Consider the following 15,524-nt stretch of genomic DNA (forward strand, 5'->3'; position numbering starts at 1 on the left):
TACTGACTTGGACATGGTTCTAAATTTTATCATTCACCCTAGCGTTTGCTTTCATGCTGTAGCGATGTTACACCGACCACACCATCCATTCATTGATACTATAGAGAGAGAGAAAGCTTAAAAAACGGTTACATTTTTACGGCACCATGGTCCTGGCTCGTTTCTCCGCTGCTGAATTACAACCATGTTCCGAGAAAATTACTTTTAGTGTCAAATTAGAGTTAAAGTGCTCTTTTGCTGTAGCAATCCTTTGAAGGTGGCTACTTAGTAAAGTGGGCGAGAAGCTTACCATGGTTAATAAAAGCTTTTACAGTGCAGCGAAGAAAGGAGATCCGCTCAAATAAATAAAGTTTAAATTATGGAAAAGCCAACCGCAATCTGTCTCTCTAAATTAACTAAGTTGTGATATTTTTCGCATGCATTAAGAAAGTTTTAACCAGATCAGTAGTCACTGAGATATTCGAGACACCGGCCGGTCAATTTTGCATCCTAACTTAAACAAAATTGTTGCCTCTGTACGGCTTATAAACTGTTACTATAAGAGTAGCTTTATTTTTTTGTTTTTGTTGGTCCAGTAGCAGGGGAGAAAAATAATTAAAAAGTGCTTGAGTTTGTCTTTTGCTGTGGCTTTTTTGTACCTACCACAACTTATTTCGTATCGTTTCTTTAGACACTAAAAGTTGTTAGCAAATAAATCATTCCTAGTATCCATCCAAGAAACATAATTAAGATCTAGCAGGCTGGAAAATCCTCAGAAAGCTACAGAATGATGACAATCGATACAACGACGGAATCCAATCAACCAGCCTGCTCGGATCACTGTCCAATCACAACGAAACGAAAGAAGGAAAGGCGGAAAGCTCCGTCCGTCCATTGACAGGTCCATTTGATTTCAATCACCCGGCGGTATTAGCAGGGGCTATGAAAGCCAAACTGTCGCCCAGTCGGTTATTTGTTTTTCCCGCCACTGCCTGCTGAAGTCCGCCCCCACGCTTTGTACCATTTCAATCATTCTCGCTGGTTGAAAAATCAATTCAATATAGAGGAAACCCTGGCAGGAATTGTTAGGAAACAAAAAAGTTTGGCCTTCTGCAACTGATGGAACAGTCGCACCGAAATAGCTGCTATGCTGTTCACAGAATTGTAATTATCATTATTTAACATATTTCATTATTTTGCTATTATTTTTCAAGTTCTAGTCATATTTTGAAAACATAGTATTTTTACAAGCGACTGTTCTATATGCATTTATATTCAATCTCATTGACAGGTTCCATTTTATTCGATATTGCTTATCGTTAAGGCAACGTTTTTAGTCAGTCAGACGACACATGTTCCATTCGTGCGAAATTAAATTTTAACGTCCTTTTTATAGGGATTTGATTGGAAAAGCAAACGATTTGTTAGGTCTTTCAATCTATTCGACGACACAAGAACTGAACGATATGTTTGTCTATACAAGCCATGCTTAATCAACTTGGCACCAAAAACAGTGAAAAGACATGCATTCGGTTGAGATGTTTTTCTTAGTTTTTCTTTGTTTTCTTTTGCTGTCTACTCCTCTCCTCTCGATACGATCCACTTCAAATGGCAAATTTTATTGTTCCATTCTTGAATGTGCGTAGATGTTATTTTTTCCCAGATGAACATTCATGAGTCTCAGTGGAAATGTTACATCAGACAGAAGTTGTTTATGTATTTCTTAGCCAGATAAATTTTCATTTCCCCGGAGCCTTGCGCATGAAACAACAAATGCGTATGCAAATGAACTGAACGAACGAGAGCCAACATGTGCAAAATAATATCGTTTGCAAAGCTTCATATGTTCAAAATAGTCACTTCCAAATGGTTTAATTTTGAGCAAAAGCGTGATTTGGATTTATGTGCCTCAACGACGACGATGACGATGGATTTTAGACTTGACTGACGATCTTTTTTTTAATGTTTGGAGGTGCTTCCAACATAGAAAATAGTAAAGTGAAGAAGCGTTTGGTGAGAAGAATGATAAACTGCATGAAACTGGGGAATTTTAATGAAAGCCCAAAAATATATTGGGTCGTTCAGTGGCAGGTGGAACTCCAACTCACACTCTCGGTTGATACCCAAGTGTTTTTGCAATTAAACTATCTGCGCATCCTTCTATTAGATAGTCTTATATCTAATTTTGTCCCTCCAGTCTTAACCGTTCCATACACGCACACATACGCTTCCCACGCGACGGTAATGATTGCCCTTTGCTTCTAGCACCGAGAAGATAGACGATTACCAACAGTATTTCACTTACGCACAGACACTGATGAAGCCTGCAAATCGTAGGCGAAATGCGTATCTGTCGGGAATAAATATTAATAGTAGAATTAAATTTGGAAAAAGTTTTCATCTCTTCTTTTTGACGTAGGACTACGTCTTACGGCAAGTTTTGAGATAGGGTGTCATTCCAAAAAATCGAAAAATGCGAGCGTCACGAAAAATGAAAGGTTTTGAGCGCTAATAGCTCAGCGGTTTTCCGATCGATTTTCAACTTTCTTACACCAATCGATCGGAAAATCTTCTAAGAATTGACCCAAATGAAGAAAAGTATGGATTCTTGATGTTGAACTATTGAAAAATTGAAAATAATGAACCTATGTTTTACCAGAATTCTCGCTTCGTGATTGGTTGGAAGATTCTTTACGATGATCTAAACCTATACCAATTTGATATCTGTGCTTGGGAAGTAAGCCAAAACAAGCGACGAAGTTTCCTTATTTCAACAAGACTTCTTAACACCGCGGACCGCGGTTAAACCTAGATCATTTTGATGTCCTTGCTTGGGAAGTACGCCAGAAAAAGTGACAAAGCCCTCTCGTGCCAACAGATTTCTTACGAACGCGATTAAACCTAGTACAATTTGATGTCTGTGTTAGGGAAGTGTGCCAGAAAAAATGACACAAGTTCGTTGTCCCAACAGATCGCAAATTCTTTACTGCGAGACGACTAAACCTCGGCGAATTTGATATGTGTGTTGGAAAAATGTGCTACAGCTGTAATGTTCGGTTATAATACGACTCTGTATGAATACGCATGCATGCGGTTTCATTAGAAGTGTAGTGAAAAGATGTGCTATTGATAAAATAGAATTGAATTGGTAAAATCCCTTCAACGTGGGGAACCATGGGTAATAAAAACAATGTTTAATTTCAGTAAGGTAGCAGGAAATCAATAGTTTGTGTTCTTGATTTTGTTAAATTGTATTCAAATGCACACAATCTTTTGAGAATTGAACGTATGCAATGTTACTACTTTGATAAATGTTATATACAACGCATGCAGCATGTATATATGTTGCATATAGCATGTATACATGAAGAATCGAATGATTACATGCATGAATACATGCTACTATCACTACAATGAGACTTACGTAGTTCTGCGTCACCTATATATGCGGTCGTGTCCTGTACACAACCCCTCTGATTTTTTCAGGCTTTGTATTCTACTAAGACGCTCCAAAAACTTCAGTGAATTATTGCTAGATTTAGATCGCGCCTTTTGAACCTTAATAACGCTTCTTTTCTTTAATTTCAGGTAGCAATGAACCGAATAACATCAACGGAAAGTAGTTTCTCTGATGCTACTGGGTTGTAAACAGTGAGTTTGCAAGATGTAAATAACCAGTGATTGATATCTTTACTTCGCCACTGGGACTTTTGGAATTGAATCTAGCACCATGGAGAACACAAGATTGTTTTGGAGTTCTGAACAGCTGCTTGGTTGCTTTCGGAGCAAAATTCCGACGAAAACAAAATCCAGCTTCAAAGTCCGGAAAATCTAAATTCATGAGATGTGGGTAACAAATAGGAAGTGAGAAGTTAGTAGTGAATAGCGAGTAGTAAATAGAAATAATTGAGAAACAAGAAGAACGTAATCATAAGTGTAATATGAGAAGTGAGAAATAAGAAAGTAAAAGTGAGAAATGTAAATTGATAAGTAAGAAGTACAGGTTAGTACAACTTGTCCACACATTCGACCACGTCTCCAATCCATCCAAGCCCTGAATCCATTTGGTCCTGTGTCTTTTCGGCCTCTCATTCGTTATGCCTATTTGCTCTATACTTGTTTACATAGCACATCCACATCTATTATGCCTGAAGTCTGTAGACCTTGTGTCTATGTATGCCCATCGTCTGCCTCATGTCCTATCCGCTTTTGCAATACTTTCATGTGCTACTTTCCAAGTATAAAATTCTAACCATTTGACAAATGGAGAGTCAGAGTAAAAAAAATGATTCTTCAGATTGGTGACTTCGAAATACCACTTCTGAATTACCAACCATGAACGGATTGCATCCACTAGAAATGGGATTGCATTCCTTTTTCTCAAACCCGATTAGGTGATAACATGGCATCAAACAGAGTGCTTGTCAATAAACCACATCCAGCTTGATGTCGAAGTTTATCGTACATAACCGACAACTGCGCCATTCTGTCTGTTTCTCTAGGCAAAATGACAAAACCAAGTGGAATGGCTTACAGTTTCCTAGAACAATCCATCAGAAAGAAAACGGCTTATTGTTGTTGTATCCTATCCATCAATAACCTCCGTCGCATGATTCTTCAATTTGATTGGTAAAATGATCCTCGTTTTTTTCCCTTTGGTACGTCCATCTATCAATCCACTATTTGGCATTATCATCATGAAGAAGCTAACATTTTAGTCCAGCCGAAAAACTTGATTAGAAAGTATAATTGTTGAAAAGTTCATTAGAATCTATAGATTGAATCATTTTATTCTCTACATCTAATCGAAGCTCTCGATACACTAAATTATCCAGTTTGTTTCCTTTCCTTAGAAGGTTAGAAGCAAATAAAAGTTAAGCCCCTTGAAGTTATGGATACAACAAGCCAATGCGTAAACAGGGAGGTAAAATATTCTCGAATGATTTATTCCTTTTAGCTATTGTGCACCACTGGAACATGTGTGTGCCTTGGAAACTTACACCGGCATAATATGTTACTGCGAGACATTCTCAAAACGGAAATCATCCGGCGCTGCAGACAATAATGCCGCTGGAGGAAAGCATCATGCTTCAGGTGATTGATTACCTAAAGCCAGCAACTGTACGATGAAAGGATGATTACGGCGATGATGGCATTGCCATAGTAGCCGAGTATAAGCTTATCCCATTATCTTGCTTCCTTTTTCTCTCTATCTAACGGAAGCTGATTGCATGTTCGCAGAAAAGGATGCAATTTCCGGCATGAGCCAGCCACGTTGGGTGGGATAGTGTGCTCCTTAAGTGCAATGCAACCACATCGACGACCGTGTCGGTAGATAATCAAATGAACTACAAAGTAGCTAACTGCAGAACCGATTTACAAATTCAATCCGTTCTTCGTAGTCGGATGACCTGATTGTCACGATTACCAACAGACAGAATTAAAAAAAACAGTTTTACAAAACGGAAATTAATAAAAGCTTCTCGAAGCATAGAGCTATAGTTTCGCTGCAGATTGAACCAAGATGCAGTTCCCGATGCTGTCGGTTGTCGCGCTTCGAAAGTAAACACTCTCGACCAGGAATGCCGGATGCAAAAGGGAAAGCTGCCGGTGACTGATTGGACGCTCTTTGCAGCATCCCCCACCGCACATATAGAATAGCTTTCAATCGGAACCGGAAACGAAGCGTGCCATGGAAAGAAGGAAAACCAAGACAAATCGTTTCCTGGCGTAATTTTCCGGTTTTCTGCTCATATTCTGCGAAGGGAAACGAGATTAAAATTTGTTTTTCTTCTGCTGACTGGTAGGTAGGTACGTGGAAATTACTTGCCTTTCCGCTGCCTGCTGCTGAGAAGAGTGATCGCTGATGCAATGCATCTGAAGTTTTATCGCACAACTAAAGTCGTAGCAGCAGTTCAGTTTATTTAGACGAATATTCGATCCTAGCTGGTCCTCGAAGGAAGAAAAGAAAACTTACAGCCTTCCAGAGTTCACCGTTGGATGACAGACAAAGTCAAGACGGATATTTACGGCAGTAAATCATTTGCGAAACGTCTCGGAAGTTGGTGCTTTTGTGCGTCGAAGAAAAATGCGACCATGAATTATGAATCAGGATTTTAGCTTAGTCAGCAAAATAGCGGTTGTTTGTTTATCGCAGACTGTTTTTTATCTTGAATAGAATTCTTTTTTCTAAAGGAAGGAAAAGCCGTTTGTAAAGTATTTTTCTTTTTTGCCCGCGGGGTATGCTTCCGCGTTGTAAGTTACCATTTCGAAATGCTCAAGTTATAGAATGTGTTTGTAGGAGACAATCTCGGTGTAGCGGTTAGTATTCACGCCGAGGACCCGAGTTCAAATCCCAACCCCGCAGAAAGTCACGAACGACCCAAACTGTTAGAGTAACTATAATGACTTTCAAAATTACCGTACCGATTTTCACATACATTTGACATACAATTTTAATATGTTATAACTATTCTCTCAAGACTGTAAGTAATCTAGTAAATTTTGTATTCAAAAAGCGTCAAACCACCAGTTCTTCCACTAGAACTAGGCCATAGGCCGAAAAAATAGATGCAATCGCTTAATGGGCCGAAAATACCCTCCAGTGCTCTACAAGAAATATTATGAAAATGTAAGCAAATATGCTCAACAATGGACACCTATATCGAGTTTTCCATAAAATTTTCTATGGCGCTGTTAAACTCTAAGCGCTAGTCAGAAGTCAGTATTTCTTCAAAATATTCTCCAGCAAACGTTGAAGATTGAAGACTTCAGGTTACTGTAAGGACTCTGTATTATCCAGGACTGGGGTCAGCATTAGTCCTTGGATAGGATGCACTCGCGCGCAGCACTCACCACTAGCTTCCTTCTTATCCACCTTGCTGACCTTTCTATAAAATTGGGGCAAATTTTTCAAGCGCTCTAATTCACATGCTTCTTTTCAACCTCGATGCAACGTGGTAAAATTCCAAAATTTGCAATGAAAGTTTGAGTGCAGCACCCAACGATGGTTGCCGGACTTGACTAATACTGTACAAAGCACTTTTGCCCCCATACTGGAAGTACTCTTTTTATCGGATTTGCCAAATGCTACGTACGGTACGTAGTACGTAGCACCAGGCAGCAGTGTACTGAGCTGCTGACTTTCTGATGGGCAAACTTTTCCGAACTCCGGAAAGGAAAGGAATTAATTTTACACAAGATTATTCGCGAAGGAAAATTGTTGGCACCAGCTGTGGTGGGTTCAAATAGGAAAGTTATGCTTGAGCGTTGCAGAAGAGAGCAAAGCAGCTGTAGTATGTATGTATAAAATGTTTTCCAAGAAGGAGTTAACATGCCAAAATTTTCATTCCAAGTAATGAATAATTTGGATTCAAGCCATTGGTAAAAAGTCAATATTGGCTACACGCGATTAAACTGAAATAAGAAGGCAGCATAATATTTCCGATGAAACCTTGAAAGTTTTCCAACAGTAGGTACATAACAAGTTAGATGGAACTTATTCTCCCATGTTCTGATACCGTTGCGTTGGTTGGGAAAAGTTTCGCATACAAACTGCTATTTTACAACCATCTAATAAGTGCACTTGTCGTACTTCTGCCGCTGCATTACAGTCGAGTTCTGCTACGTTCCTGTTTAATCATTTGACTGAAAATAAAGCTCATGTTTAATAGAGTTTGCCTTGATGCGGGTTAGCACATATGCCATGCATTACATGCGACAACGACAGTTGGGCTAACCAATCCAAATATTTCTGATGCTAATAGCGGTCTCGGCAAAAGCCGGAACTACGTGAAAATGCAAATTTTCGCAACTGCTGGATTACGGTGTAAATGAAACCGAACACAGAACATCACCGAACTGAGCATATGGAGAGCCTTCATTTACATCGATGTTCAGTAATCGCGCTAGCGACACACAATGGTTTTTGCGCCCGCTTGGGGTGTTTTTCAAGTGACACTCTGCGAATGGTCTAGAAATTGCGGGTGTTGAAGTGGGTTGAAGTTCTGCATCAGCATTGTTTGCCTTGAGGTTGACTCTGATACTGGTTCGCGAATCAAAACCTATCAGTCAGTCAGGTTCGGAATAGTGTGCTGCAGCTCAACCTTCCATGTGAACAAACAAACACAGTATCGACACAGGATGCGCTTTAACAGGACCCCGCCGCGTCCTGGGTCACGACATCGGAATGGATTTCCGGTTCAGTTCCTCTACCACTGAACTCGAGTGGAAAATTCTAGTAGCAGAAGTAGCAGCAGCAGCAGCAATCGAACGACCATAACGGATCGGACAGTTTTGCAATGCGAAAATGGAAAAATCGTGAATATTAATGATGAATCAGTGCACGAGGTGAAACGCAAACAATGCAATTTTAATGGCTCTGCAAGTGGATGCCATTATTCATGCGACTCTGTCGTCGGAAAACGGTTGGATTCTTCGTCTCTAGGTGGAGTTGAAATTATGAATGGGTAGAAAAACGGTAAAAAATGAAAGGAGAATTGTCGATTTGTACCAGTCAGGATAAGGATGTAGAAATTAATTATTTTTTCTGGAAAGATCGGAGATTTATTATGGAACGAATTTAACCGGCTTCTGTTGTGCGTGTTACGGTCAAGTGGACTGTGAGTGTACAGCAACTGCAAAATCATTGAAAAAGATTCACGATGGTTAAGCTTTATTGCTGATTAATTTTTACGTTTAAAAGCAGGCAAATAGCTGTCGCCGTTGAAATCAGGAAACCGGTTTTTGCAAAATACACCCCAAATGTGGCCGTAAACGCACTGTAAGGGCACCGAAAACCATTTACTTTTACTTTTATTACTTTTATTAATATCAAACCGGTAAGAGAGCAAATTCGACGGAAAACAGATCGGCCTGGATGTAGGATGGCCAAGGAACTGGTAATTTCGCAGTCAACCATGAAGAGTTTTTAGATAGATGATCTTCGATTGATTTCGTGCGAAAAATCAACGTATTTTCGGCCGAATATAACGTTCGACCATTCGTGTTTCTGCCTTTCGTGATTCGGCTATTAGATATATTATGTCATTTGTTATTTCGGCCATTCGGGATTCAGCCATTTGTGTTTCAACAGCTAGACAGATACAGGCTGCAACGGAACGAATATACCAATGCGGAAGTGTTTCTTATGAAGATGGGGCAGGTGTACAGTTTTGCCAACGGATTAAAGATACTGTCGTAGAATAAGGATCGACCAGCAAGTCAGTGGATAGCAATTGAAAAGACCAATCCGCTGTCTAAGCTTACACCGTTGATCGATGAAAGAGAGTTGATCCGGATTGGAAGAAAGGTCGAGTTGAGCGTGAGGACTGAGGAGCTCTTACCGTTTAATTTGCGTTTTCAGCAAGCCACCACCGAATAACTAGACTGATAGTTCAATACTAACATGAGTATAGCTCCGCTGCCGGAATCGCAAAAAGCGGACATTAGCAATTGGGCAAAAAAGTATAATTTTTCAAGGGTGGAGTCTTTGGAGAAGTTTATTAAGAACATATAGCGTATCTTTCTGTACTATTAGAGTGACCGGGAATTCACCTATAAGGGCGACACAAACTTTTGCTTCTTTGAGTAGTATCAAGTAGTAGTTGTGCACAAGACACAACGGCATAGGTGACGTAGGACTACGTAAGTCTCTTTGTAAAGATAGTAGCATGTATCCATGTATGTAATAATACGATTCTTCATGTATACATGCTACATGCGTTGTACGTAATGTTTATCAACAGATTTCACAGTTATTTCTATGAATTGATTGAATCTATTTTATCAAAACGAATCGAAGTCACTAAACCAAAAAGTAAAAAAAAATTTATTGTCTGCTTCTACATTAAACAGTGCTTTTCCTCTGGTAATTGGTAGACGGTTGGCGTGAGTTTTCAAAAAGCTGAAAATTTTGCGCAAAACTTTTCTATGGCTTACAAAAGAAGTACACTGATAACGTTGTGGAAGTAGCAGAAAATGCCACCCGTGACCAGAAAACTTATTCCCGCCATTTGTTGGTCGTTCGCAACGGCGAAAAATTCAAGTTTTCCCTCGTTGTCTGTGTTATGGTATTAACTAGACAAGAAAATATAATAAGCTCTTCAATCGTTGTATGGCCCTTAAAAGGACCGATTGTTTGATTATCATAACTCCAGCTTGCAATAAACTAGCACTAACGTACTTAGCGTAATTTGATTTTCGGTAAATTGGAGTACCGATAACCGCAAACCAGGCACGGGTTGTTGCATCGAGCCAACCGAAAAGCCTTATGCGATCTAAAATATCGACGAAGCCGTTCGTGATGGTCATGAGTCACGATGAAACACCAGTCAGGGTGGCTGCAAGTGAGGTAGGATAATTATGGTCTTTTGTTGTCGTGAGTAGCATTTCCTGCCAATTCAATCACTTCCGCAGCTAAATATTCCATTACGGCAGCCAGATAAACTGGAGCTCTAGCTCCAACACGCTCAGAATAGTTTCCATTCCTCAGCAATCGGTGAATACGACCGACCGCGAACTGCAGACTTGCATGACTCGAGCGTGACTTTGCCTTGCTCTTGGATTTTCCTCCGAAGCGAGAATTCTGGTTAAACATAGGTTCATTATTTTCAATTTTTCAGTAGTTTCACATCAAGAATCCATACTTTTCTTCATTTGAGTCAATTCTTAGAAGATTTTCCGATCGATTGGTGTAAGAATATTGAAAACCGATCGGGAAACCGCGAAGCTATTAACGTTCAAAACCTGACCACTTTTCGAGATAGATTTTTTGGAATGACACCCTATCCCAAACCTTGCCGTAAGACATAGTCCTACGTCAAAAAAAATTTCCAAAAAGATGCAGAACATATTGAAATAAGCAATTTTGCTGAATATATATTTATATAAGAGGCTTATGTCTGTACCGAAAACCAGGTCTCTGACAGGACGTCATTAGAGGCTTATCGGCAACTAAAAACAGGTCCCTGATGTCATGCTTTCGTAGCAATAGGGCTTTTGCCTATGTGTAAATGTATTAGTGATCTGGGGGCCACACATGGTCTCACAGCCAGGCAAAAATGAATGCAAAGAGTGTTGAATAAGATTTATTTTAATTTTTTTAAATAAATATTTCATTTACGATACTCAAAAACAGCGTAGTGATAAGTTTAAATCATGTACAATATTTTGGTTAGTTATTGAAAAGTTTTGGAAAAATATTGCTTGCTGTCAACTGTACTAAAAGTATTTTTAACCTATACTTTACCGAAAAACGTTATCTAATTTGATATAGTTAAGTATCTAACTAATTTTTATGCATGAAAATCACATAAGTTCTGTTGAAAATATAAACGATTTAATAATTACTATTAAAAGCTGAAGGCGGCAAATTTAATTTTATTTTAAATATAGTTAATGTCAGCAGAATAGTTAAGTAATGTTTAACGACTCTTGTAGACTAGACGTTTTCAAAGATTTAATAAGAGGTCTATATATATATTATCAAAATAGTTCAAACTTCATATTTTAATTGCCTGGACAATGTTCAGATTGGAAGCAGCAAGTTGACATGTTGCAGTAATAACTTTTTCGCTGCAACTTTTCAGTATGTTAGAGTATGTTAGATTCTAAATATTATAAGAAATATTATAAAAATTGGTCGATGATCCCCACGAACACCGCGTCTATCTGTCGCGCAAGTTTTACGATGTAAAATGCCGTTTTTTATATTCTGGCTTAAAGATTTAACCAATTAAACATAAACCATATTTTTTTACTCACTTGTCATACATAGCAAATGGTAAAAAGCAGTGTGAAATGCAGCCAAACACTTATTTAGTCAATGTTTACATTTTAACTTGAGCTGGCCTAATGTAATGTGAGCCCCGCAGAAGTCGCATTAGTGTTAGTGTGAAAAGTCCTATGGGTTGTATTTTCAGTCACCTCACTGGTCGACTGCTGGACTGCTCGATTGCTCAACTGGTTGACTAGACTCCTCGACTGGACTGGTTGATTTGATTGCTCGACTGGACTGCTTAACTGAACTGCCCGGCTGAATTGTTTGAGTCGACTGCTCGACTCAACTGTTTGATTGGACAGATCGACTTGACTGCTTGATTGAACAGCTCGCTTTAACTGCTCGAGTGGACTACTCGACTTAATTACTCGATTCGACTGCTTGACACATTTGCTTGACTTACTACTCGACCCGACAGCTCGGCTTAACTGCACGACTGAGCTGCTCGGCTGAACTGTTCGATTCGATTGCTCGACTGAACTGCTTGACTGGACAGCATGATTTATCTGCTCGACTCAACTGTTCGATATGACGCTCGACTTAACTGCTGGATTCAGCTGCTTGATTCCACTGCTCGACAGGACCACTCGACTCGACTGCTCGTATGAATAGCTTGACTCAACTAGTCGATTGGACTATTCGAATCGGCTGCTCGACTTAGCCACTCAACCCGACTGTTCGACTCAACTGCTTGATTTAACTGTTTGATTAGACAGCTCGACTTAACTGTTCGATTCGACTGGACTACTCGACTGAACCGCTTGACCCGACTACTCGATTAGAGTGCTCAACTCAACTGCTCGACTAGACTATTCGCTTCAACTGCGCGACTAGACTACTCGATTAAACTGCTCGATCGGTTCAACTGCCCAACTCAACTGCTCGGCTGGACTGCATGACTGAACAGTTTGATTTAACTGCTCGATTTGACTGCTCAACTCAACTACTTGACTTCTGACTGCTAAACTGGACTATTCGACTCAACTAACTGCTCGAATAAGCCGTTTGACTGAACTGCTCGACTCGACTGCACGAATGAACTGCTCGACTCAACTGTTCGACTTAACCGCTTGACCCGACTGCTTGACTCCAATATTTCCATAAAAACTATTTGTTTCAGTTTCCGGCTATGACTTATGTACAACATCTTAGAGCTATATTATGCAATATAAGAACTCAAAGAACTAATACAAAGATTAAACATCTTCGCAAACACTGGCCAAGGTAAGATTCGGGCTCAACTAGTAGTAAATATCTATCTCTTACTGGTTGCGAAATATGATGATGTGCTTAAAAAGAGCACTTAAAAGGCAATCTTGCTAAATAGCTTCGCAAACGATTTTTTTATTGCTTTCAAATGTTCTACTACATACTGAATAACTTTAGTATGTTAAAATACACATATTATCTGAAGACTGTTAGTCGCCAATACGCATATTTAATGAGTTATAAAATATACACTCAAATCTCGTTTTACGGCCACTATTGCGGGACATGAAATGATGAAAATCAGAGTGGCTTTACTTACTACGACGGGAATTAGAAAAAAACCCTAAAACGAAATTACGTAAAATGAATGGACATAAAAAGAGATTGTAGTGTAGACAAAAATTTTTCATTATTCAAAAATATTTTTTTCAGAGCGTGTAGGGCGTTCTATCTCTACATATTGGTGTTGGTAGGAGGAAATGCTTATCAACTTAGGGATTATTTGCTACAGTAAATGCTTTATTGGTTTCCCTGTTCCTGATTTTTACTGTCAGATATTGTGAGCCAAGTAGTAATGTGTGATTATCTACATCTTCATGAAAATCACTAAGAATTTTAAATTGCTTCGCAATGTGGTTTACTGTTATATGTGGTTTACTGTTCCATATTTAGTTTTATTCTGATCATTCTTGAAGCAAAATATTATTCTCAGTTTCCGTGATTGGTGTTCAGGTTCTGAGTATTTTATTGCAAGGGATCAGCATCGTCTGCTTTAGTGCTTCGTTCGTTGCAAAAGGCTTTGACAACAAAATTTGTCCGAAGCCGTGACAATTCGGTTTAAATTCGAATCAGTAGTTTTGAGTAGTAATACAGTAGTACAGTTTGTAATTTACAATAATATTTGACTCAGGTGAGAGGTGAAGAGCCGAATGCAGGAGTCCCTGGTCGTAACAAGTCTCGGACTAATATTCCTTTCTTTTCTCATGTAGTACAGCATTTTGGTCGTGGCCGGCGTCGTTATTGGTCAGTTTTCAACGTATTAAATCAGTAGAAGTTGCACAATGCGAATGTCATGCTACTCCCAAGCACCATTCAATTGATTCTTTGTGCAGTCTTACTGGTTCGTCCAATCACGGAGTGCAACTACGGGCAGTCTACCTAAGCTAAGCTTATTCAAAAATATTTTTTTTAAATTTTGGGCAACTTTGCGCAAACCATACAACTATTAAGTGAAGTACTATATTTTGTCTATATAAAAATATTTCCATCAGGAGATCTCCGAAGCATCCTCGGAAAAAGTCATTAGAAAATCGGCAAGGAAATTCAGGTAAAGCTAACCAAGGAGAGGGTGAGACTCTATGGTTTATAGTTTCTGTCGACTACCGAGAATGCCCACCATGTGCAATAAATTCTTATGGTTTCTCCCGGAATTCCGAAGTTTTGAGTTTGATCGGTCAATATTTTTTGGCGATCAATTCTGTTGTGTAAAAATAGACCTGCCATCCTCCGATTATTTGTTTTTTTCTAGGTCAGCTAACATGCTTCGGTGCCCAACCTTCTGTTTATGGTCGGTCACGCCAGGATTTCCAACCAAAACGAAATTTAAAATTACTGTTACAGTGTGCGTTGAATGGGATAGCCGCAATCGCTGTAATTAAAACCGCGTACTGGAAAAGAAATTACGATGATTTGCAGTGGCAATAAAGTTTAGTTCCCCGTAAAAAAACAGTTGAGCTCACCAAAATAGTTTGGCAAACAAAAGCACACAGCGAAAACGCATAAAATAAATAAAAAGTAGAAACACCAACGCTCAGCTCAAAATTGCAATATCTGCAATTTTTGTTTTTCCATTATTATTTTGACCGCCTCGGAGCGGAAGATTCTCTTGCCGAAACTCTCCACACATCTATGTATGAAGCATAAATCTCAATGAAATCCCAACCCATCGGCAGGGCAAACGCAATAAAGCTTCACCCGGAATCGCAGTTTTGCGAAAATAATGAAACAGCACAAATTTCACGAATAAAAACCCAGGCAAGCGTTAATGCACCGCCACCACCACCACCACCACCTACACTCCGACGAGCAGGGAAGTCTTTTCCAGCCAAGAAGGATTACAAGCGCAGCGATTCATCAAACTTGAATAATGTTCCGATTTTGGCGTAAGTTTGGGCCAAATACGGATGGGAGAGGGGGTGTGGAGGTCGGAATGTTTTTCCCATTGTTTGCCCCATTCCGGTTTATTGAGGCGGTAAATTTTGATAGCACGGAATAAATCTTGCGAGTCTGCTTCTAGTCTAGGGAAAGGGGGTGGGTTTCAGGCTGACATCGGAAATATGGCGCTGCTGATGGTTGATGCGGTTTCCAGTGCTAACTCCTGTTGTTCGCAACTGGTCACGGTGATGTGTGACGGATGACTCTTTGATGGATGTTCGTCCCGATGGGTAGGGAATCAATCGATTAGATGAATGTTTTTTTTTTTGGTTTGATATTGTCGAAAATGAATCATTTGCGGTAGGAGAAAATGTTATTGAAATGTTTACGAGAGTTGCGTGCT

Source organism: Sabethes cyaneus, chromosome 1 (assembly GCF_943734655.1).
Source record: "Sabethes cyaneus chromosome 1, idSabCyanKW18_F2, whole genome shotgun sequence".
Lineage (NCBI taxonomy): Eukaryota > Metazoa > Arthropoda > Insecta > Diptera > Culicidae > Sabethes > Sabethes cyaneus.